The sequence below is a fragment of the Tamandua tetradactyla genome, chromosome 3 (assembly GCF_023851605.1).
Source record: "Tamandua tetradactyla isolate mTamTet1 chromosome 3, mTamTet1.pri, whole genome shotgun sequence".
Taxonomy (NCBI): domain Eukaryota; kingdom Metazoa; phylum Chordata; class Mammalia; order Pilosa; family Myrmecophagidae; genus Tamandua; species Tamandua tetradactyla.
Window position 1 is genome coordinate 62866840 of NC_135329.1, and position 26531 is coordinate 62893370.

A 26531-nucleotide genomic window follows, 5' to 3' on the forward strand; every position below is an offset into this window, starting at 1 on the left:
ATTGGTGTCCTCATGTCTCAGAGGCTCTCCTTTAAAGTGTCCTCACTGGAGGGACAGTGAGACTGTCAAGAGACCTGATGGCTGTTCTGCGGCTGATGATCCCACCACTGTCATTCCTGCCCACATATTTGAACCTTTTCCCAGGGAGCTGGAACTGAGAATGTCCAGTGGAAAAGGAGCCTGTTATCTCACAGCTGAAGCTGGTGTTCTGGAAGGGCATCCTCACACCTGGGCTGGATCCCAGTACGTGCACCTGGTCCTCACCACCAGGGACAGGAGCCCTCATTCCCTAAACACAAGATGCACTGATATAAAGTTATTTCTCAGTCAGAGGTGCTGGATGGGTGGAGGATGATGGAGACGTCCTTGGCTCCTCAGGTTGGCCTGATATATGATGTGCAAATACGTGTCTGAAAGACTCTGGTCCCCATGGGAGGATGTCACATCAGCTCCATCTGCAGTAACCTGTGGTTGTTCATGCAGATAAGGAGCATGACTTTGTTCTTCCTGATAACCCCACCTATGTCACAGAAAACAAGGTATGTGATGCTTGATATTTTATTAATATGAAAATACATGAAAACCTCAGGGTAAACTAATACACAAATAAGAGGTTAATTAATACATTCAAGAAAAATTAAATTAAAAGTAAAAGAATTATATGGAAATGTAATCAAGGATGCTCTCTGGGGAAGTGAAAAGTAAATGAAGAGTGTGAGTCTGCTTTTTAGGTTCTCAATCCACTTCTAACTCATACATTGAAGATGTGCATGCTCTTCCATACTGTGGGAAGCATCAGAATTTATAAGGGATTTTAAATAAGCACAGAGACCTTGTCCTGGATGACACCAAGGACTGAACCTGCTCCTGTGGACATGCAGTGTTTACTGTTTTGCTCCAACTATCATCTGAGGAAGTAGAGGTTTATCTTTCCTTGAAATACTTTGGAGTTTACATAAGAAAATTAGCTTCACAAACTCAGATGGAATGTTTTTTACACTTCCACCCAAATTCAGAAAAAAGTGCAGGAAATTATGTGTATGTTTGTATGTGTGTATATATATACACATACACACAAATACACACAGATACACAGATTCATGCAATAGCATTTATTAGAACACACAGAAATTCACTTTACTTGATTGAATCTGGGATAGATCATGGACCTGCATAGAAAAGACTCAGTGGTGATAATCTGGTGACTACAGATTGTAAAGCAAAAGAAAGAAGCCCTAAGGAGAAACAGAAATTCTTGTGCATCTGACCTCGGTTCCATCATCTCTGTTCAGATGATTATGCAATTTTACATATTATTTTATTGAATTCATTTATTTTGGTTGTTCATTTATACTGATTTAATTCAACATTGCATCCTTTGGATAAATGCTAATTGTTTATGACGCTTAATTATTTTTATTTTTGCTCTATTTTTCTTTCTTGTATTTGGTTAGGATTTGCTTCCATTTTCATAAGAGGTATTTTCATGCTTTTTAAAATTTTTTTCTGAGGATCCTGTCTTCCTTTAAATTCTGAAAATATGGTCCTTGTATAATGAGTGGGAAAATGTTCTTTATCTTCTATTTTTAAGGAAAAGTTTTCCCAAAATTGGAAGGATTTTGGCTCACTCCACTTACACTGACAAGTAGAAAGGTGCTGTGAATCTATGTTTACCTTGGGTGTTATTCATAGATATTTATGTCTATTCAGATTATAAAGACCTTTTTTATTCGATTTCATCATTGTGCATATTTTTTGCAATGTTTCTGTTGCTGTGAAGGACGTTCCTTGATCAGACGCAGTGCTGTGTCGAGTACCATGATGGTGAATAAGGCCTTCCATAAGATGCCCACTATGTACAGTATGTGCTGCCTTCACATTCTCCATTTAGCACTGGAATGTCAGAATGATGAATGAGTGTGAGCTCTACAAGGAATATGTTTATGACAGAGAAGAGAATGACCATGTTAGGCATATCCCTCTTGTTAGGTTGAGGTGAATGATTCTTCTGAGTTCACAGTTTATTTTCACATAATCATAACTCTCCTTCTCTTGTGGGGAGGAAGAAAAGGGCTTAGCTATGAGGACACAAGGTCCCAGTGAATACAGGTCCTGGCTCAGTAATAGGTGTAGGGGAGGTGGTGAATGAAAAGCTTCCTGGCTAAATCTGTGGCTCTCCATCTGTGGAAGATAGCTTCTTTGAACTAAATTTACATAATTCTAGGTTCTAGGTAAGTAGAAGACTTTCCCTGGGAAGCCTGACAGTCTCCTTTCTTAAGATTCCTAAGCAGAGACTGAGGATTCCCTAGGCACTTCCTGTTCATACTTGGGGCTTCCCACAAGCATATTGTATCTCAGTCTTCAAGGTTAAATATCACAATGCATTGTGAATTTCCATGTTGTTGTCTGTTTTCTCTGAGAAGATGCTTTAGAGTAGGAATATATAAGAACAGCGTCCTTCCTGCTGATGAAATGGAACCCTTTTCCTTTCCTGTGAAATTGGAGAGGTCTTTTAGATTTGAGTTCCCTAAGTATTCCCAGTCAGAGCCTGGGACTAAGTGAAAACAATTATCCCTGGAGTTGGGCTGAGCAGGGCTTTCCTTTTTGATTTCTCTTGGCTCATTTTGTGGAGCAAGAGATATTGAGTATATGAGTAAATATGATTAATAGAGACAGAAGCCATGAATGGTAGTTTTTATGAGCAGGATATTTTAGTTTCAATAGATATTCAGTATAAGGTACAACTGATTGAGTCTTGGTACATCCAGGGGGTTCTGTGAGACTCTGGTTTGTAGTTTTTGGATTCATCTTCAGCAGCTGCTTAATGAGCTGGCTCTGCCAAGCTCACTGAAAGGGAATGGCCTAGGTCTGAAAAATTAACCCTGATGATAGAACAACATACATTGTAGGTTTTGGGGTCAATTTACTATGTCCAGTTACCATGCCAAGAACATCCTGTATCTGAACTCTGCTAGCCTAACATCTGAGTACATGGCCATGTACAAGTGTGCAAGAAACGCACTCAGTGAGGAAAAGCCCAGACACAAACTTTTCCTGGAGGTCTTCAAATTTGGGGCTCAGATGCAAAGAGTTACTCAGGACCCACTGGACATACTACCCAAACCCATAGGCAAGTGCAGTTTGGAGGACACAGGCTGATTTCCTGGAAGTTCTAGGGGATTCCTCTACACTTTACAGTTCGCGAAGGGAACTTCATCAGATATGTGTTTTTATTCCCATAATTGAAGTCTCTGAATTAGAGAGGACTGTTTCAATAAAAGAAAATAGATTCAAATGCACACAAACCAGACTGTTACTTATTTAGGCAGAAATGACTCTGACAGTTTCCTCCTCAGAGTGCTGAGGGGGCTCAGGGAAGCCTGGTGAGACTTTTTCAATAAAAATCAGGGCAGAGACCTTCAAGAATTCCCTGATTAGGACACTCTTTGGGGTTCAGGATACAGTCAAGAGAGAGGCTATTTCAGGCTCAGTAACCAACATATCCTAATGGATTTCAAATCTGACTCCTCCTAACAAAAAATGAGAACATTAGATTCAGTCTTGCTTTTTATTGTTATTTTTCATTCAGCCTTTCTTTTGTGTTTTCCCTGCTAATCCACTTTCTATCTCCTGAGTGTTTCCTCTTACATCTCTCTATGCTCCTTCTGCACCCCTACAATGAATGACCTACTTCTGTGATCTGATCCAAGTTCCAGGACTTAGCTCAATCTCGGGTTGTGGCTCAGGCTGAGGCTGTTGTGGATAGTGGGGAAACACTAGGGACATCCTCCCTCACCGTGGATTGGGGGCCCCTCCTCTGTCCTCTGTATGTGGATTCATTTGGGAAATACATGTCACAATTACTAGGTATGGAAATAATAAGGTTTGAACAACAAACTGAATGTGGATGCAGGATTGATTTATTGCATTCATAAAGTAGTTACCTCTATTCTAGTAACTTTGGCGGAAGTTGTTTGTGGGTCAACTCATGCTCTTAATATGAATGATGGTACTCCGACTTTTCAGAGCTGTGTTTTTAGGTCTCCACGTGGTGACTACAACCTATGTGAGGTGAATAACCACTGTATAAAATGTGAGCTCCAGATGATATTTCTATCACTGCACTCTTCTCACTTGTCTCTACAATATATTTCTTTCTATTCTTTATATGACAAAAACAATCTTGTCCATCCTGACAAAAAATAATTTCACTTTTTTTCATGGATTTGGATTAATCATGTGTGCTTTTTAAAGCATTCCTTCCAAAAATTAGAGTGCTTTATCCTATGTGCATTGGGGGAATATGTGTTAAATGGTTAATGTTATGAAAATATTTCTGTGCCTGATCAATGGTTGTGTTTATTGAGAGATACACATGTTTCCTCCCTTTAAATATAAAATACTGGATTATTTTATGGGTGACCATGGAGCCTTCTACAGACCCAGATTGTGTCATGTCATCAGGATCAGATGGTCTAGGGTTGGGATGCTATGTTGCCTGACATGGGCTTAGGAGGACAGGAGAGGATGCCTTCAGGTCCATGCTTTAGTATGGGTCCCTTAGAGACTTCTATGTTTGTATGGCAGGGTTGTCCCAATCTTTCATTTTTATCTTAAAATTTTATGCAGAATGAAAGTGCACTGTCATTTAGTGACAGTGTCACTTAATTGTCCCAGTTCACATCTTGGTGAACTTTCAAAGAGGAATCATCTTAATATAGAAAGTTGTGAGGGTTCCTTGTGGTGGCTAGAGAAGAGTGTGAAATCTACATGTGGACTGAGTAATAGGGACATTTTGTCAAAGAAATCATTGTCCTGCTTCTTGTGAGACCAGGATTCCACAACCACTGTTGAATTTGCCTTCAGAGCTTCAACATTCATTAATATATATAATTCCAAAGTGTATTCAATACCCTCCAAATGTTTATAAGTTTATTTCCACAGAAAGCTTTAATCAATGTCATCAGATTTAGAGGTCTCCTTAATGGCAGTAACTGAATCAGAAGCCCTTTGCTGTGTCTTAGGCTCCATGACTGTTTTTCCCCCATACCCTAAGGATCAGGGACATTCATTCTGACAGAGGCATAGACAGCAGAAACATGAGGACAGACATTGTGTAACATACTGCGAAGTGATCTGCCTTGGGAGTCTGGGCTTTAGCATTGCAAACTTTAAAATACTTTTCTTCAATTAGTGACTACTTCTGCTTTCCCCAGGCTAAATCAGGTGGAACTACTTACCATGTGGGTGCAAGAGTATTTTCAATAAGTGACATGTAAATAATTCTTAGTTGGGACAAAGAAAAAATCCTAGCTGAAGCAAAGAACAGTTTTTTCACGGGGACAGCATAGTTCACCCAAGCTTAATATTATGTAGGTCTTACCTTAGAATCATTCTATGGATATAGACTGGTCTTTGTCAAGGTATATGCCCAAGAACCACTCTAAGTAGAGGGCTGATCTCGTACTCTGAATCATAATAACATGAATTATTGAAAAATTATACTTAGATTGGTTAATTCTATCACAGAGATTCATTGGAACTTGGAAAATACAATACACAGTAGTACAGCTCCATATCACACTGGCCATCAGGCATCAGAGCCGGTTAACCACCAAACAGAGAGAAGAAAGAAGTTAGTTTTGGGCTCATTGTATAGGAATCTTTCCCACAGATATATTACTTTTCAGTACATCATGGAAAGAAGATGGTCCTGTGTATACCAAATTTAGCATGTTGAGACTATTGGCATTCAATTCACTAAAAGGATTACAGAGAGAGTTTATTATCATCTAAGTGACTTCCTGGGAGAACTGGACAGGCACAAACAGCTCTGAGTGCTTTCAGTAAAGCAGAGGGCAAGGAGTGGGCCTTAATTTTGACTGGAGGTAGGAATGGGATGGTTCTCCTCTGTGTGGTTGTTTAAAATTCCTTTAAGAAGTAAAAGATCATGTGCATATGGGCTTTCTTATCCTCCTGGCCAGATGTGGGTCAAAACAGAAAGGACATTAGAAAAATAGTCAAATTCAAATATTAGATATAGTGTCAGACATTTGATTATTTTTTTTATCATTCTGGGCACTTTGAAAAACCACAAAGTCAAGTTTAAATATTCATGGATTTTATTTCAGACAATAAGAATAAGTTACATTTCATATGTAGTGTGTTTCACTTACTATTGCATATCAGACTTGAGTGAGAATTAGCATCAGTTCTTTAAACTCATATTTGCCATTGAGCAATAAATAATTTCATAAATCTAATTGGAATTCCAAATAATAATTCTCCCGACCAGTAAGTTAAGAAACTGAAAGTTTTTATTATTAGTATCAATAGTCTTTTCACAGAAAAAAATACTTCTGATGATCAAATATATTTTCAGAATATAAACATATTTTAAAATCATTATTTATAAGGTTCTCAATTTAAATGCTGAGAGGTCTAAGGAAAGGGATGTGCCATTGGTGGAGCAGAGAAATAATATTCATGCCTCTTCCTGTAATCATTCTTAAAATGGAAAATGCTTAGGATTCATGTGCTTCTTCTAATAATTGTTTATAAACATTTCTCTTTGGGGGCCCAAACAGACTTTTCATGTTATGACATTTCTCTGTTATGACATTTGATGCTAATTTTATTATTTTCTTCCCTATTACATCCTCATTTCCTGGATGGAATTTAGCTCATAATTCTATTCTTTGAAAACTGAAAACAGTATATTAACCAGTCTTAGTAGAAAAACAGCCACTCAGTAAATCCATCTTCTTTGTTTGACAATACAAATTTACTGAGGAAAATCAACTTTAATGAAATTATATACTAAATTTGATGGTATGAATATTCACATTTTTTCCATTATAATATTTTTGCCATATGTATCTTCAACTTTCCCCAGTGATGAAGTAAACTCTGATCCTTTTGATGCTTTGTAGAATCCCTATAAACTATTAACTTATCCCTGATTCCTTGAACAAAATCTTCAGTCTTTAAGTCTATATTTGAAGGAAGAGGTAGTTCATTAAGATGATTCCTAATTCCTATTTTTTTGCCTTCAGAAAGGTTATATTTCCATGAGGAGTGGAGGTACCATCAGTGGGTCAATTGAAGTTTCTCTATTGCCCTGAACTCTGGTCAAGGCAAGGACATTGAGGATTTATTGTGTTTTGTATAAACTTAAATCCGAGGATATTCTAGGCAATTTATACCTGTTCTCAACACTGTTTATTGATAACCATAAGATGTACGTGAAAGAATCTCTTTCATTTACCAGTGAAGGCTTAATATTCTCTCTATGATAATTATTCTGAATATTTTGTTTATTATGATCTGTTTTCCCAATTCTGGTACGTTTGGATTTTGCCCTGTATGATGACAAGTCTGTCAGGTTTTAGATGGTAGCCAACTGAGAAATCAAAGACACTGAGTCCGAGTTTAAAATTTTATTGTCCTGGGGCAAGGATCCTGGGTCCAGGTGCTCAGGATGTGGGCCGGGGAAGTCACAAACCCCTAGGACCAGCAGGGTTAGATCATGTTATTATGATTCAGAGTAGGAGATCAGCCCTCTCCTTAGAGCAGTGCTTGGGCATATACCTTGACAAAGACCAGTCTGTATCCATAGAATGATCCTAAGGTAAGATCTGCATAATATTAAGCTTGGGTGAACTATGCTGTCCCTGTGAACAAAACTGTTGCTTTCTTCAACTAGGAATTTTTCTTTATCTCAACTAAGAATCCTTTACATGTCACTTATTGAAAATACCTTTTGTGCCCACGTTTAAAGTAGTTCCACCTGATGTAGCCTGGGGAAAGCTGGGTGAGTACTGGGATTAGCCACATCAGGACAGGAGAGTACTACCAGGAGGATGATTGGACAACAGCCTGCTTTTCTTTAATGTCTTTTTGCAGTTCCATCAGGACATTGAGGTTCTCTTCTACTAAGCCACTTTCATTGATGTAGTAACATTATTGTTCCTGCAGAAGTAAAAAGTGCTGCCTTTTTTGGCTATTAAAAGGTCAAGTGCTCTTCAGTTTTGTAAGGTTACCTGTGCCAAGGAGGTGATTTGCCTTTGAAGGGAGGTGAGGGATGCCTTTGAGGTACCAATGGCTGCATTCAGTCTGTCCTCAAGGTCTGCCATGGCCGTCAAACTATGGCCTAAGGTGCTCCCTCCTACACCTGCTACAGCAGCTGCAGATGCAAGAGACAATCCTACAAGTACAGGTAGAAAAATTGCCCGCCTGCTGTGAGGATCAGGAGGAAGAGACAACAGCTCAACTTCCCCATAGAGGTTTATCTGGGGAACTAGAGTTGCTGGGTTGCAGGGTAGGGGAGAGGAGGAATTTTTGGTTTTTGTAAGGGTCCCATTGCACCAGAAGAAGTGTGTTGCCACATGGAATGTCTTTTCCACCATGATAGTTGTGTTACATGTAAAGTTTGATTGTGCTGCAATATAATAAATGCTGAAACTAGGAAAGTGGCTTTTGAGCAGAGGGACTTGATAGGAGTGAAATTGCTGGTTGTGCCCATTCTGTGTGTTGGTATTAAGGGCATATAGTAACAGGGCAGCTGCCCAGAGAGGCTTTTCAAGAGAGGCACAAATGAAGCAGATAGAGGTATTAAAAATATAAGCGGTATTGGGTGCGCTTGTAATTAAGTGCAAATTTTTTTTCCAGGGAAAGGGGTTTTGGGGTTTTGCAGATTGCAAGATTTGTTGGACCTGGGTTTCACCTTGCTGTATTATATCTTTGATTTCCAGCAGTGTCTATTGACTCGGTGGTTATAGGGCAATAGCTTCGGACTATGAGCAATTTTCCCTGTGGGCATGACCACCTGAGATCTTTATAGACTGCTGCTGCTTTTCCCTTTTCCAATCTGGTATTCCATGGGTCTTCTATTCCTAATTCCAGGGATCAGTTGGGATGGTCAGTTAGTGAGCAATCCAGATTTGGCAGAAGTATGGGCCCCTCATACTGGCTACCCTGGTAGCATCTGTTACCTGCCCAGGGTATGGCTATTCTGCAGGAATAGTAAGGACACCCTCCATATGTTTCTGGCCACCTGCAGCAGTTGCCATGTTGCTGCTTATAAAGGAAGCATAGCACAGGTACGTTTTTTTGTTCCCAGAAGAAGGCGCCTTTTACCCTGATCAATACTAAAGGAAATAGGCTTTTGACACCCTTCTACTGGACAAGTAGCTTGGGCAATAATTTGAGAGTGTTCTGCGGGTCCTGTGACCTAAATTTCTTTCATGGTGAATTTCTAGGCATAAACCTGCATGTCAGCTCAGTGGGTCTTAGGGATGGTGAAGAGGAGAAGAGTGAGGGGAAGAATTGTGTGGGAGCCCATGATGGCATGTGAGGTGAATTCAGGTGGGGAATACCATGGTGGCCTTCCACCAGTCTGATGAGGTCAGTGGACAAAGCTTAAGATGAGACAGATGGATCCACGTGCTATGTCTGAAGAGTTTTGCTTCTGTATGGGTGGTTAGTAAGACTATATATGGGCCTGGCCACCGAGGTTTCAAAGATTGTGACTTTAATTCACAGAGTAAGATGCTGTCACCTGGCCATAAAATTTTGCAGGGCAGACATGTAGAATTACCTGTTATAATGGTAAGGCTTGGTCCACAGTTCCCTTTGTAGGGAGAGATAAGGTAGGTACATTGCTAGGGGAGGTGGATTAGTAGGTAGGGGTTGGGGAGAAGAAATGGCCTACTGTACAGGAGTTCAAATGGGCTGAGGCTTGAGGGCTCAGGGAGGGATAGCAACCCTTCCCTGGAGGAGTATCCACACTTCCTGTGATATAGTGCCTCCCTTTTTAAATAGGTTTTCATTTTCAGATTCAGTATAGTTCAGTTGTGTTTTTGTTTGTAGGAAGAGTATAGTAGAAGTTTGGGAGTGTGAGGTAGTAAGAGACTTGTCTATTGCATCAGCTTTAGCATTACCTCTTGATACTGGGGAGGTTTGTGCCTGATGTCCTTGGCAATGAATAATTGCCGCTGCTGCTGGGAGTTGCAGTGCTGTGAGCAAATCTGAGATTTGGCTAGCACTTATTATGGGAGATCCTCTTGTGGTGTGAAAGCCTCATTCTTTCCATATAGCTGAATGACAGTGTGCAATAAGGAAAGCATATCTCGAGTCTGTGTAAATGTTTACATTTTTCCCTTTTGAGAGGGTAAGGGCATGGGTGAGTACAGTGAGTTCTGCTTTCTGTGAGGTATATCCTATGGGGATATTTTTGGCCTCTATTATTACAGAGTCCATAAAAATAGTGCAGGAAGCTATTCATTGTCCTTTGGCTGTGATGTTGGCACTGCCATCTATATACAAGGTAAGGTCTGGATGGGGCAGAGGCTGATCTGAAATATGTGTGCATGGTTTGGCTAGGCTAACACTTCTATGCAGGAGTGAATAGGAGGGGATGCCATAGGCAGGTCCGGTAAGAGGGTAGCTGGGTTAAATCGTGATGGGGTTAAAAGGCTGATGGCTGAGTGTTCTATGAAGAGGAGGTGAAATGTTTGGATGTGTGAGGGTCCTGGGTGTTCTAAGGATTTGTGTGTAAGCAGATCGGCTAGCCAATGAGGTGAGAAAACAGAGAATGGTTGGCCAAGGATGAGTTTAAGTGCCTCTTTGGTAAGGTCTGCAGCCACCACAAGTGCACATAGACATGGTTGCCATCCCCTAACCATGGCATCTAGTTGTTTGGACAAGTAAGCTACAGATTGGTGCTTTGGTCCTAGGGGCTGTGCTAGGACCCCAATAACTATTCCATTTTTCGGTTGTAAAGAGGTGAAAGGGGCATTGGAGGTTTGGTACAGACAACAGTGGAGCCACCATTAATGCTGCAACCAGAGAGATGAATGCTTTCCGGACAATGGTTGGTTGAGAGAGCAGACTGGTCAGCATCTCCTTTGCTGTGGAATAAAGGGGCTTGGCTAGGAGCACAAAGTTGGGGACCCATTGCCGGAAGAATCCCATGAATCCGAGGAAGGATAGAATTTCTTTAGTTGTGATGGGTGGTTGCAGAGCCATAATGGCTTTGTGACGGTTGACAGTGATTTGCGTGGTGGTAGGAGTTATTGTTAGCCCTAGGTAAGAGACTGAGGCTTAGCTTATTTGGCCTTTGGTAGGAGAAATCCGATACCCTTTTTTGCCTAAAAAGTTTAGGAGGGTAGTCCTTTGTTGCTGAGAGTGGGATAGGGAGGGGCTACAAAGGAGAAGGTCATCCACATATTGCAAGAGAGCACTCGGTTGAAGTTTGCAGCTAAGTAAATCAGATGCAAGAGCCTGCCCAAAAATATGGGAGCTGTCCCTGAATCCCTAGGGGAGGACTGTCCAAGTGAGTTGCTGGGACAGGTTGATGTGAGGATCTGTCCAAGTAAATGCAAACAGAAAAATGAGTCTGGGTGTAATGGAATGGTAAAGAAGGCATCCTTGAGGTCTAGGACCATAAAGTGAGTAGTTTGTGGAGGAATCTGTGACAGTAGGGTGTAGGGATTAGTAATGATGGGGTGGAGGGGAACCACAGCTTTGTTAATGAGGTGGGGGTCTTGAAATAGATGGTAGTCCCCATTTGGTTTCTTTACCGGTAAAATGGGGGTGTTGCACAGAGAGTTGAATGGAATAAGAAGTTTGCACTTTAATAGTTGGTCAATGATAGGTTTTAGTCCTAACCAGTGAGCTTTGGAGATTGGGAACTGGAGCTGTGATGGAAAACAGGAAGACTGTTTGAGTTTAATAATAACTGGAGCATGATGTGTGGTTACTATAGGTTTTGAAGTGTTCCAGACCTCGCGGTCAACTATGTCTGGTGGGAGCAGTGGAGATAGACCCTTTTCTGGGATGAGGGCTGCTAAGAAGAATCCTGCCCCCAGGGAGGGGGAAGGAGGGCAGAATTGGACTGAGGCTCCCAATTTTTAGAGAATGTCCCCACCTAGTAGTGGAGTTGGGCATGAAGGCAAAATGAGGAAGGAATGAGAAAAGGGGGTTTGGTCAAGGTTGCATGACAGCAGTACCGTTTGCCATGGTTGGGAGTGTTTGCCATCAATACCAACCACCAAGACCTTGGAGGGGTTGCTAAAACTGGAATGAGAAGGCAAAACTGAATAGGTAGCCCCTGTGTCCACCAAAAAGGAAATGGACTTACCCTCCACCTGTAGTATTACTCTGGTCTCAGCGAGGGTGATAGGGGTTGCTGAGTCTGGGCTGCATCAGTTGTCCATCATGCAGAGTAATTCCAGTGCTGATGCCTCGTCCAGTTGGCCAACTGGCACTTTACATTGAGGTACCAAGGGCGAGCCAGCTTGCCAGTTTGGGCAGTCACTGCACCAGTGTCCGTGCTGCTTGCATTCTGGGCATGGCGGGACCAGTGTCCCTCCTGACCACACTTGAAGCAAGCTCCTGACAGAGTGTTCCTAGCTGCTTTTGGTGGACCCCTTTTTCCTAGCTGCTGAAGCTTTGCTGACCTCATGGCTGCTACTAGGGCCTGGGGTTGTAAATTTACTTTTTGTTGGAGATGGGCCTGTCAAGTGGCTTAGTCCGTGTCCTCCTGGCTATTAAAGACTTTAAAGGCCATGGTCACCAGATCACAGATGGGAGTTTGAGGGCCATCATCAGCCTTTTAAAATTTCTTTTTAATGTCTAGTGCAGACTGAGTTATAAAGTGGGTGGCTAGGACCGTGGCTCTGACTCGAGGTTCGGGGCCTAGTCTAGTGTGCTGAATCAGAACTTCAGTAAGATGATTTAGAAAGACTGTCGTGTTTTCTGAAGCTTCTTGGGTAACCTCCCAGAGTTTATCATAATTAACAACTTTTTGGGCTGCCTTTTCTAATCCTGCTAATATACATTCAACCATTTGTTTCTAGTGCTTACGGCTGGCCCCTCCCACCTGATTATCCCAGTTAGGCTCTTCCATGGGAACTGCAGTCTCACCAACTGGCATGTTAGGATTGGACAGGTGCAATTGATCTGCATGTGCACGGGAGGCATCTATGATATGACTGCACTCATCAGAGGTGAGAGTAGAGGACAGGATTATATAAACATCATGCGAAGTAAGGTCATAAGGCTGGGTTAGTTAATGGAACTCTTTAATATACACTGTAGGATTTGCAAAGTAGGACCCCAGGCATTTTTCGATAGCCTCCAGATCAGAGAGAGAGAAAGGAACGTGAACGCGGACCATGCCCTCAGTTCCCGCGACTTCACAAAGGGGACAAAGAAGTGCAGAAGATGATGCTGGAGTAGAAAGTGGTGCTGGAGGGCCATGTGATAGAGAACAATGGAGTGTGGAAGATGGCATTGGAGGGTAATCTGATAGAAAACAAAGGGGTTTGGAAGATGGCACCAGAGGGTCATGTGACTGGGTGTGCAAGCTGACTGGGGACGCGAGAGGTTCCAGTATATAGGGAGGGGGAGGGGAGTTAGTAGAAGGGACTGGCAGAGAGGCAAGCTCTTCCAGCCCATTGGAGAAAGCAGAAGCCGAGGATGAGGGAGGAGTAAGGGAAGGAGCAGGTGAGGGTTTCTTTATGGTATTGCAAGTACTGCATAAATCGGGCCAGGATCTTAAATGCCAGAAAGCCTGGACAAATGGGACCTCCCACCACTTGCTGGTCTGTTGGCAGAAAGTGTCCAGATCACGGATTAAACATTCAAGTAGGGGTTTTTGGGTCCGTGTGGGACTCCTGGTTGCACATAATTTAAGTCAAGTCCGGAAATAGTCAGACCAAGTCGTGGCATCCCAAGGTGTGGCTGGACTATTGGACTGGCAGGGAGGAGTGAGAGTGAGGACGTCTCCACATCCCATTTCCCTGGAAATGGCAGGAAACTGAGAGGCTCTCCAGGCATCCTGGAGGACCACTGGGTTGAAGAGGGGCTCCTGACATGGCCATGGTTATGGGCAGGTCCCTCCAGATGGCAGGGACAAGACTGAGGTATGGACAAGGGATGACTCACTGGCTCAGAAGGCACAGGTCAGTAAAAGTCCACTTGGAGAAGAGGACAGACAAAGGGTGGTGGAGGGGGCCCAGGTCAGTCCAGCAAGGTGCAGACAGTTCCCCTGGGAGGGGTCGTGAAACTCCTCCCGGGTTTTGGCAGAAATGTCAGATTTCAGACTGTAACTGACTGAGAAATCAGAGAAACTAAGTCCAAGTGTAAATTTTTATTGTCCCTGGGTGAGGTTTCTGGGTCCATGTACTCAGGATGTGGGCTGGGGAAGTTGCGCCCCCCTAGGAGCAGTGGGCTTAGATATAGGCTAGCTAGTGGGGGGTGCTGAGGACGTCTACAGGGCCTCCTGTGGTAGGTAAAGAGTTTTGTATGCTTTAGGGCCAGGGGCATAGCTACGGGCAGTGTGCAGTGGGCATAGCTACAGGCCATGTGCAGTGGACATAGCCTGTAAAATTTTACCCATATCCCTTTTTAGCTCCACAAAATATCATCAGTTCAACCCCAGCTCAGGTAATTATGCCAAGCTTCAGAGTAAAATCGTAAAATTATTTTCCTATGCCAAGCTTCAGAGTGAAATGGAAAAATTCATCTTCTCACATTGTTCAATGCTGTACCAATATAATAATCCTATAGCCTCATAAAGTCTAGTTTGTTTTTCTGGCGTATCCCATGCAGATATGATCTATCTACTGCTCTACTTTTCCTTCGTCAATTCTCTCCTAGTTTTCCCAAATCATGTGAGGTATTCAAAACTACTTGCTGAATTTCTCCTTATTCCTCCAATTCTGCCATTGGCATCAGTGGCATTGCTGTCCATGTAGAGTTTTGTTCCTTGAAGGTTGCTGCTTCACTCATTTGTTCCCTTGTTAATGACATGTGTCCTGTGCCTTATTTATTATTTAGATCGCCAATTTATATTTTTGAATCACCAGGATACAAATCACTGCATTTGGAGGCTCCTCAAGATATAATTAGCTGAAAATGGATTTTAGAGACAGAGGAACAAAAACTTTTCACTCTAAAGCTGAAGACCCTGAGGTTAAGTAAATTGGAATTGCATCAGTTGCTCTGTTTTGATATATCAGGGGCAAAACAGAGCATGACTTCTTCATGCCAAAAGGTGGGACAAGGATGAGAGCTCACAGAAGAAATATCTGCTTCCCAAGGAAGAATAATAAAAGTAAATTCTGAGATGATAATATCAAGTAACTTTAATAACCAATTATGAATGGTCTCATAAACTGAAAATATCAAGACATATAAGTAAAATTTTGAAGGCCAGTGCCAAAGACACATGGCTCCAAGTTTAAATAAAGATTAAATAGTAAACCTCTGAGGCAATAATTTCGATATGATGCTGACACATAAGTATCCCTGAAATTAAATATGCATTGACCCCATTCTGCAGACATTGCTTATGTTTGATAGCATCTTTCTTCCTTTCCAGTTCCTTCTGTTCACTTTCAGCATGGATAATATTCTCCAAGAACATGGCAAGCCTTTACTCTCAGGGAAACTTCAGGCATGTTGACCCCTCTTGTCCTCTGTTCCTTTCATAGAAAGTTATTTCCCACATGCAAATCATCAGTTAACTAGATGAAACCACTGGACAATAGCTTGAACTCAATATTGTTGTCACTCTGGAACATATTTCTGGGAGTTCAGGATTTCATATATTAGAACATAAAATCCTTGTGGCTCTTCATCTTTCTGATGGCAGCTTCTAGATGTATTTCAGGGATTCAGACATGAATGTAATGTGGATGATGCATATGAGCATGTGAATCATTGGGATTCCACTTTACCTCAGGTTTCCTGTCCCAGGGACAGCTTCAGGAGTCAGGACCTTGTTTTATGAAGTACTTACAGAATGTTCTAGTTTGTAAGCTGTCAAAATGAGATGTACTAGAAACAGAGTAGATTTTAAAAGGGGGAATTTATAAAATTGAAAGTTTAGAGCTCTAAGGATATAAAAATATCCGAATTAAGGCAAGGCTATGAAAATGTCCAATTTAAGGTATCCATAGAAAGATACTTAGTTCAAGGAGGCCAGTGACGTTCAGATTTTCTGTCTTAACTGGAAAGGCACATGGTGAGATCTGCTAGCTTTTTCTTCAATGGCTTCCCCAGGGCTCTGTCCATTCTGTTGGCTCTGATGGTTATGGTAGCTCCCATGGTTCTCAGTACTCATCACTCTAGGGTTTTTCTAAAAATGGCCCCCTCTCAAAGAGCTCCACTAGCAACCCCACCTTGAATGGGGGGAGACACATGTCCATGGAAACCATCTGATCAGAAATTGCCACCCACAATTAGGTTGGTCACATCTAAATGGAAACATTAAAACAAAAACTCACCCAACAATATTGAATGAAGATTAATTGATGTGGCTTTTCTGGTGTACACAGTAGATTCAGACCAACGCATTCTACTCTTTAGACCCCCAAGAGCCATAATCTTCTAAACGCAAAATGCATTCATTCCATGACAATATCAGAAATCCTTGAACCATTTCAGTAACAATACAATGCCAGAAACAGTAGAAAATCTTAACAGAGTCAGCTACCAGTATGGTCTGTCTTAAGGTAATATGTTCATTTTACTCTGGATAGGTGATGCTCAGAATTAGCTATTTATTGTAAACATGTAAAGGAGGGAAAGTCATAAGATACATATTGTCATTTCAATACCCAGAAATTGGAAGGAACACAGGGGTCACTGGACCCAAGCAGTTTAAAAAAACTGCTTGGCAATTTCTTTTATATTTCAAAGTATGAGAGTCAATTAACTTCCAGTCTTTGGAAAGTGGCAGTCCCACCCTTTCAAAGGGTCTGTTTAGCTGCACTCTTCTCTCCAAATTCAACCTTGGAGGACTTTGGTGAGACCACCTTTATCTCGGCTCCACACTCTCCAAGCATGAGGGTCACACCCAGGCTTTCTGTCATTTCTGAGGCACATGCTCAACCCCTGCATATGGTGGAGCCAGGTTCTCCGCAATCTCCAAGGAATGTACTTCATCCTCCCCAAGTTCTGAGTCAGGAAGAGTCTTCCACTGTAACAGGATGGAAAGTACAACCTCTGCCTTCAGGTCAAACTCTCCCTTTGCAAGGAGTTGTGAGGGTCCACTCTCCTGACCTGAGATTTCCTGACTTCAGAACTTAGCCTCCATGATTCTGCCTCTGAAGGAATTTGAACTTTCACTTTTTCTCTTTTCTGAGCCTTTTACCCTAGACTGACAGTGATTCCATTTATACAGACACAACAGCACTTTTGTTGGTTTTCTATGTATGAGTCAAGGATCTTTCTCATCAGACAAAAGGAATTTCCACAAATCCTTCCTGGATGATGCTATCTCCAATCCTAACTTTTCCTTCAATAACTGATTTGTTCCATGTTTGATTAAATCCTCATGTGGGAAGGACCTAACCAAACATGGGAACACGCTATTTTCTGTGTTCTTCCTTCCTAGACACCCAGAATTTTTCAGTACATCAAGTTTTGCATTATTTGTACACAAGAGTTCAGTTCTTAACTTATCTCTTTTCTGTCTCATGTCACTATAAGCTGCATTGGAAACCAGATTGTCCTTTCCACATTTAATCTGGGAATCTCTTCAGCCAAATATACAAGCTCATGGCTGTTAACATTGGCCTTCAATCTAAAGCTAGCAGTCAGTTTCAATAAATTTTCTGCAACCTTAAAACAAGCATCACCTTCCTTCCAGGTTTCAATAGCATGTGCATCATTTCTGTCTAAGTCCTTATCAGAAGTATTTTTAGAGTCCACATTTCTACCAACAGTCTCGTCAAAACGTTCTAAGCATTCTCAATCAAGCTCCATACAACTCCTCCAAAATCATCCCCTTATTCCATTTAAAAATCCATTTGAACCTGTTTGGTATCTCCAAAGCACAGTCACCAAATGCTCAATACCAAAATTTGTTCTAGTTTTCAAGCTGCCACAATGTGATATATCAGAAACAGAATGGATTTTAAAAATGGTAATGCATTAATTTGCAAGTTAAGGCTGTGAAAATGTCCAAATTAAGGCAAGACTACGAGAATATCCAATCTAAGGCATCCAGGAAAATATACCTTGGTTCATGAAGGCCAATGATGTTCAGGGTTTCTCTCTCAGATGGTAAGGCACATAGCCAGTCTCCTCTTCAATGGCTTCCCTGGGGCTCTGTCCATTCAATTGGCTCTGATGGTTATGGTTGCTCTCATGGTTCCCATGGTTTTTAATTTTTTTGAAAATGGTTCCCTCTTAAAGGGTTCCACTTGCAACCCAAACTTGGATGTGTGTAAACACATGTCCATGGAAACCATCTAATTAAAACATAGTACACACAATCAGATGGGTTATATATCCATGAAGGCAATAAAGAAGATTCCACCCAGCAATACTAGATGAAGACTAAAGGACATAACTTTTCTGGAGTATGCAACAAATTAAAACCAGCATTTAGAGCCTACACTTCATCTGTTCTTGCTTTGAGTTTTCTGCAACCAGCAATTATATGGGCTACAGATGTCAGGTTCCAGTAAAAGTGCTAGAGTATATTGTTAGGATAACTAGTGGTAGAAGTATATACTATCACACAAATCTTCAGGCACAATTTAGCATCATCAGACACACTGTCAAGTATTAAGTTTATTTAAAGCTGATGTGTGCACATTTAGCTCCTGCCATACTGGAGACCTAGGTTCAAATCCTTGTATATGCACTAGAAGAAATATGACTAGTATGAAAGCTGAATGGTGAGGACATAACCCCATCTTACTGTTTGAGAAATACAGTAAGGGGAAGTCAGACTGAACTCAGAAAATATCTTCTTAACAATGTGCCTGAAGGTGTATGAGTAGTTCAGTGGTAGAATACTCTCTTGCCACACAGCAGAGCTGAATTGATTCCAAGCTCATACATTCAAAACAAAAGTGCTCAGCAGTCTGAAAACTGGAAGAAACATGGGTGCAGGTGCAAAGAGGGGTTGGTAAAGCATTTCTGTCATTTTTCATAATTACCTGTTCCTGCTTAAAACTTTTAACTTCCAGAGTCTCTGCAGGTGCTCATTTACAATAAAAAGTGACAAATCCAAGATTCACATTAAGAAAGTTCATTTTCAAATCCATTACATTTATACTTGTCAGTTTTGTTGTTCTTTGTTTGCTTGTTTTACTTTTCTTTTTATCTCCTTCTAGATTTGGCTCAATGTGTTAAAAAAAAGAATTCTCATGCATTCATGAGAATCATTTAGATTTATTTTCTGAAGTCCCTGTTCTGAGAATTCTCTGAAAAAGAGTCTTCCCAACTTCATATAGGGACCCATCTCTTCCTGGAAAGGAAGAATAAGTGGAAGCCTCAGAATGCATTCTGGTTAGATTAAGGTTAGATGACCTATATTATCTTACAATGTGCCTGCTCTTGCCAGATGGAATAAACAATAAAATCACCCCTAAATCAAAGGGAGGCAGCCCCATAAACAAAAAACATGTTAATTTGTAAATCAATAAGTACCCTAAGTTTACATCATCAGTGATCTGTGATAGTTTGTCTATTTATAGCTAATTTCAGATAAAATTCCCATTTATAGACAAATTCATGGGAAAATGGCTGGGGCATATACTAAGTGGGGGTTTACGATCTATTAGAGCTCTGCATACCTGTTTGCATTTATCATACATTAACAGTGCATGAATCTAAGATTAAAGAAATCCTGCTCTGCCTGTCAATCTTTTACCAATTAGGTATCTCAGGAAGGGCAAACATCTGAAAAGCCAAGGTAAGCATATAATATATAAAATGTCTATACAGGCACATCACATTTAGTCCAAGGACTTTTACATTCTATGAAAGTATCTGAAATGAATCAGGACTTAGTTGGTGAGAGAAAGAGAGGAAGTGAATGAATAATAAGGTGGCAGATGAGAGAAATGTGTTTCTTTGTTAATGTAATGCTTTGCAGAATTCAAAATGCAAGCAGAAGCTGTCAGAATTTAAAATTACTGAGGTGAAGAGTGCACCCTGCCTTTAAGAGGAGGTTATTGCATCAGTTAACTCTCAATGAGTAATGAACAATCCCAATTCAATGGTTAACAAATATACATTATATATATGTATTTCTGAGTGTTTGGGTTATATGGACACTGTGGTATTTTGATCCAGACACTATTAACCTATGTTTTGCTTTTTCTTGCTTCTGCAGCCATGTAGTCAACCCTAACCTGGGTTAAGGGGATGGTCAGGCCCTGGAGGGTCTCAGCCTTCTACAGTCTGGTGGTCACTGTAGTACCAGGCCAGAGGGTAGAAATACACAAGGTCCTCAGCCCAGGCTCAGCACTGCATAGCCTCAACTTATCTGCATCCTATTGGGCAAACAAGTCCTACGCAAGACAGATTCATGGATTGATTTTATTTTTCCCCCTCTAGATGTTAGAGACAAGATTCATCAAAAAAGCCCACAACAGCAACGTCAATGAGCATATATTGTAAAATTGTATCACAAAATATACATAAAAATACCACAAAACACCACAAATGACAAAATCTTTCATCAATATCTTTAGCAAGACTCTGCAGGTGTACTGCATTATAATTAAAAGATTTTGGACATAACCATGGAAAAACTTTGATAAGTAGATGGTGTTAGGGATACAATCATGTAGAGCTATAACTTCTGAAGGGCAGATGTTACAAAAGGAAGTTTATCACCAGATTGAAGCTTTTGCCACTTGGTAGGAAGTCTTCAAACAGATGCCAGTCACACCAAGTCTCTTTTTGTGGTTGATGCTTTGACATGTTTCCATGAGCAGGAAAATTCCAAACAGGAAGAAATTCACCACTGACATGAGAGAGCCAGAAGAGGTGAAACAGGGCAAGAAGATATCTCCCACACTTGAAAAGAAGAAAGAAAGGGTTTGTTCAAATGTCTATGTGATGGCCAAGACTCAGCATGACAGGGTAAACCAGAGCCAGGGAGTTCAAAGGTGTTAAATAGACTTGGGACCTTGTAAGTGCAAAATATTATCTGAGTAACTGGTAAGAGACGTTTGGGGCTTTGTCAGTGAAAGATATATCCTTATCTATTAAGAAGTGACTTTTGGCCAAATTGAAAGGAATTTAACAATAAAGACCTAAAAATGATCCTTTGGGATATTTATAATTCAACTGGATATGTAAAGTTTAAGTTTGGTGCTAGCAGGTTCTAATTTACCTAGAATTCTCTGAAATATAAATACACAACACACATTTCCAGTACACAGGACCATGCTTGGCTTATTTATGTAATGGTATGAAAAGTAATAGGGATTATTTGTATGGCATGATATGAGGCATGTACCTGTCATATTTCCCCACATAGTGCTATTTTCTGAACATCAGGGATGAAGAACATGTAAGAGAAGATGCAGAAAGTGGTATTTCTACTCAGACAAGAGCCCAGCAGCCCTGCTAGTGTACCACTCCTCATCCCTGTAGCTTTCTAGGATCCTTGAGAAGATCAGAACTGTCCCTGGCCCAGAACCTTTGATAATGCTTACAAACCATAGTTAATCTTTTTTATTTGTAAGATAACATTGGATGAAAATGATCTGTCTTTATTCCTCTCGTTGCATCCCAGGCAGGTTAATTGTGGTGCCCCAAATAGCTAATCAAAGGGTTATAATTGTATCCCAAATGCCATCATGGCATAAATTCTCAGGGATGATGTCCAACATTTAAAATTGTCCAGAATAAGTGTACATGGACAAAATATTGTTCCTAAAATAAATCCTCTCAAATTTCAGAGATGAATATGCCAATAAAAAAAGACCCTGGATGCTCGTCAGATTATAAGTTGCCAGGCTGTCAGCAGGGATGGCTACTATGGATTCTTTGATGGAGTGATGCGGCTGGGGTCTTACAGAGAAGGTTTTTCTTTTTCTTCACCTTGTCAATGGGAAGGATTCAATTCCTTTACTCATGAAACTGAAATTAAGCTTCTAAGAGAAGTTCATTTTCAAATGGCAAATGAAATTTTACTTTTGCCCTGGTTTCCAGTTTACTGTTGAACAAACTTTAGAACAATTCATGGATTGTCACAAATACAGCCTTAAAATCAAGTGGCACAAGTCATTTTAAAACACAAACTCAGATCCTCCTAAATGAACCAACTATGAATGTCTCAGAAATTGCTGTGCTAGTTTGAAAGTATTATCTACCCCAGGAAAGGCATGTTTTAATCTTGATTCAATCTTAAGAAAGCAGCCTTTCTTTTAATCCTAATTCTATACTTTAGGTCAGAAACTTTTGATTGCATTATCTGTAAGAGATGTGAGGTACTCAGTTAGGGGTCTGACCTTTGGTTAGACGGAGATGGGACCTCACCCATTCCAGGTGAGTCTTTATTAGTTTACTGGAATTCTTTAAAGGAGGAAACATTTGTGAGAGAGCCATAGATGACAGAAACCACAGAACCATCAAAGAGATAGAACTGACATAAAAACTGGAGCCCAACAGAAGTTGCCCTGTGATGCAAAACACGCCAGATCCTGGAGAGAACTATTTGAAGCCAAGAGATGAAAGTCAGTCCTGGAGAAGCAAAGTGAGGAACCTCTGCAGAAACAGAGGCAGAAAGCAATGGAACCCAGTATTAATAAATTTTCAGGTGACAGCCATATGTATACCAAACTGACAGAGGTGCTCCTGACCCATTGACCTTTCTTAAGTTAAGTTGTTTTTCACTGGATACCCTAGTGGAACGTTTTTTTTTTTTTAATTTTTTTATAAATTAAAAAAATTAACAAACAAAACATTAAGATATCATTCCATTCTACATGTACAATCAGTAAATCTTAATATCATCACATAGTTGTATATTCATCATTTCTAGAACATTTGCATCAATTTAGAAAAAAATTAAAAAGACAACAGAAAAAGAAATAAAACAATAACAGAAAAAAAAAGATTATACATGCCATACCCCTTACCCCTCGCTTTCATTTACAACTAGCACTTCAAACTAAATTTATTTTTAACTTTTGTTCCCCCTATTATTAATTAATTAATTAATTAATTAATTTTTATTAATTAAAAATTAACACATTTAGAAATCATTCCATTCTACATATGCAATCAGTAATTCTTAATATCATCACATAGATGTATGATCATCATTTCTTAGTACATTTGCATCAAATTAGGAAAAGAACTAGCAAAACAACAGAAAAAGACATAGAATGATAATATAGAGAAAAAATAAAAAAAAAATAATAATAAATAAAAATATTTAAAAAAGGAAAAAACACAAACAAACAAACAAACAAAAAAACTATATCTCAGATGCAGCTTCATTCAGTGTTTTAACAAAATTACATTACAATTAGGTAGTATTGTGCTGTCCATTTTTGCGTTTTTGTATCTAGTCCTGTTGCACAGCCTGTATCCCTTCAACTCCAATTACCCATTATCTTAGCCTGTTTCTAACTCCTGCTGGTCTCTGTTACCAATGACATATTCCAAGTCTATTCTCAAATGTTGGTCCACATCAGTGGGACCATACAATATTTGTCCTTTAGTTTTTGGCTAGACTCACTCAGCATAATGTTCTCTAGGTCCATCCATGTTATTGAATGCTTCATAAGTTTATTCTGTCTTAAAGCTGCATAATATTCCATCATATGTATATACCACAGTTTGTTTAGCCACTCGTCTGTTGATGGACATTTTGGCTGTTTTCATCTGCTTGCAATTGTAAATAATGCTGCTATAAACATTGGTGTGCAAATGTCCGTTTGTGTCTTTGCCCTTAAGTCCTTTGAGTAGATACCTAGCAATGGTATTGCTGGGTCATATGGCAATTCTATATTTAGATTTTGAGGAACTGCCAAACTGTCTTCCACAGTGGTTGCAGCATTTGAAATTCCCACCAACAGTGGATAAGTGTGCCTCTTTCTCTGCATCCCCTCCAGCACTTGTCATTTTTTGTTTTGTTGATAATGGCCATTCTGGTGGGTGTGAGATGATATATCATTGTGGTTTTGATTTGCATTTCTCTAATGGCCAGGAACATTGAGCATCTCTTCATGTGCCTTTTGGTCATTTGTATTTCCTCTTCTGAGAGGTGTCTGTGTAAGTCTTTTTCCCATTTTGTAATTGATTGGCTGTCTTTTTGTTGTTGAGTTGAACAATCTCTATAAATTCTGGATACTAGACCTTTATCTGATATGTCGTTTCCAAATATTGTCTCCCATTGTGTAGGCTGTCTTTCTACTTTCTTGATGAAGTTCTTTGATGCACAAAAGTGTTTAATTTTGAGGAGCTCCCATTTATTTATTTCCTTCTTCAGTGCTCTTGCTTTAGGTTTAAGGTCCACAAAATCGCCTCCAAGTGTAAGTTTCATAAGATATCCCCTACATTTTTCTCGGTTTTATGGTCTTAGACCTAATATTTAGATCTTTGATGCATTTTGAGTTAATTTTTGTATAGGGTGTGAGATACGGGTCCTCTTTCATTCTTTTGCATATGGATATCCAGTTCTCTAGGCACCATTTATTGAAGAGACTGTTCTGTCCCAGGTGAGTTGGCTTGACTGTCTTATGAAAGATCAAATGTCCATAGATGAGAGGGTCTATACCTGAGCACTCTATTCGATTCCATTGGTTGATATATCTATCTTTATGCCAATACCATGCTGTTTTGACCACTGTGGCTTCATAATATGCCTTAAAGTCCGGCAGCGTGAGACCTCCAGCTTCTTTTTTTTTCCTCAAGATACTTTTAGCAATTCGGGGCACCCTGCCCTTCCAGATAAATTTGCTTTTTGGCTTTTCTATTTCTGAAAAATAAGTTGTTGGGATTTTGATTGGTATTGCATTGAATCTGTAAATCAATTCAGGTAGGATTGACATCTTAACTATATTTAGTCTTCCAATCCATGAACACGGTATGCCCTTCCATCTATTTAGGTCTTCTGTGATTTCTTTTAACAGTTTTTTGTAGATTTCTTTGTATAGGTGTTTTGTCTCTTCAGTTAAATTTATTCCTCGGTATTTTATTCTTTTAGTTACAATTGTAAATGGAATTCATTTCTTGATTTCCCCCTCAGCTCATTCATTGCTCGTGTATAGAAACGCTACAGATTTTTGAATGTTGATCTTGTAACCTGCTACTTTGCTGTACTCATTTATTAGCTCTAGTAGTTTTGTTGTGGATTTTTCTGGGTTTTCAACGTATAGTATCATATCTTCTGCAAACAGTGATAGTTTTAATTCTTCCTTTCCAATTTTGATGCCTTGTATTTCTTTTTCTTGTCTAATTGCTCTGGCTAGAACCTCCAACACGATGTTGAATAATAGTGGTGATAATGGACATCCTTGTTTTGTTCCTGATCTCAGGGGGAAAGTTTTCAATTTTTCCCTATTGAGGATGATATTAGCTGTGGGTTTCTCATATATTCCCTCTATCATTTTAAGGAAGTTCCCTTGTATTCCTATCTTTTGAAGTGTTTTCAACAGGAAAGGATGTTGAATCTTGTCAAATGCCTTCTCTGTATCAATTGAGATGATCATGTGATTTTTCTGCTTTGGTTTGTTGATATGGTGTATTACATTAATTGATTTTCTTTTGTTGAACCATCCTTGCATACCTGGGATGAATCATACTTGGTCATGATGTATAATTCTTTTAATGTGTTGCTGGATTCGACTTCCTAGAATTTTGTTGAGGATTTTTGCATCTATATTCATTAGAGAGATTGGTTTGTAGTTTTATTTTTTTGGAATATCTTTGTCTGGTTGGTATGAGGGTGATGTTGGCTTCATAGAATGAATTAGGTAGCTTTCCCTCCACTTCGATTTTTTTGACGAGCTTGAGCAGAGTTGGTACTAATTCTTTCTGGAATGTTTGGTAGAATTCACATGTGAAGCCGTCTGGTCATGGACTTTACTTTTTAGGAAGCTTTTGAATAAGTGATTCAATTTCTTTACTTGTGATTGGTTTGTTGAGGTCAATCTTGCTAAGGGCCCATCAATCTTATTGATTTTCTCATAGAACCAACTTCTGGTCTTGTTGATTTTCTCTATTGTTTTCATGTTTTCAATTTCATTTATTTCTGCTCTAATCTTTGTTATTTCTTTCCTTTTGCTTGCTTTGGGATTAGTTTGTTGTTCTTTCTCCAGTTCTTCCAAGTGGACAGTTAATTCCCGAATTTTTGCCTTTTGTTCTTTTCTGATATATGCATTTTGGGCAATAAATTTCCCTCTTAACACTGCCTTTGCTGCATCCCATAGGTTTTGATACGTTGTGTTTCCATTTTCATTCGCCTCGAGATATTTACTAATTTCTCTTGCAATTTCTTCCTTGACCCACTCTTTGTTTAAGAGTGCTTTGTTCAGCCTCCACGTATTTATGAGTTTTCTGGCACTCTGCCTATTATTGATTTCCAACTTCATTCCTTTATGATCCGAGAAAGTGTTGTGTATGATTTCAATCTTTTAAAATTTCTTAAGACTTGCTTTGTGACCCAGCATATGGTCTATCTTTGAGAATGATCCATGCACACATGAGAAAAAGGTGTATCCTGCTGTTGTGGGATGTAATGTCCTATTAATGTTGTT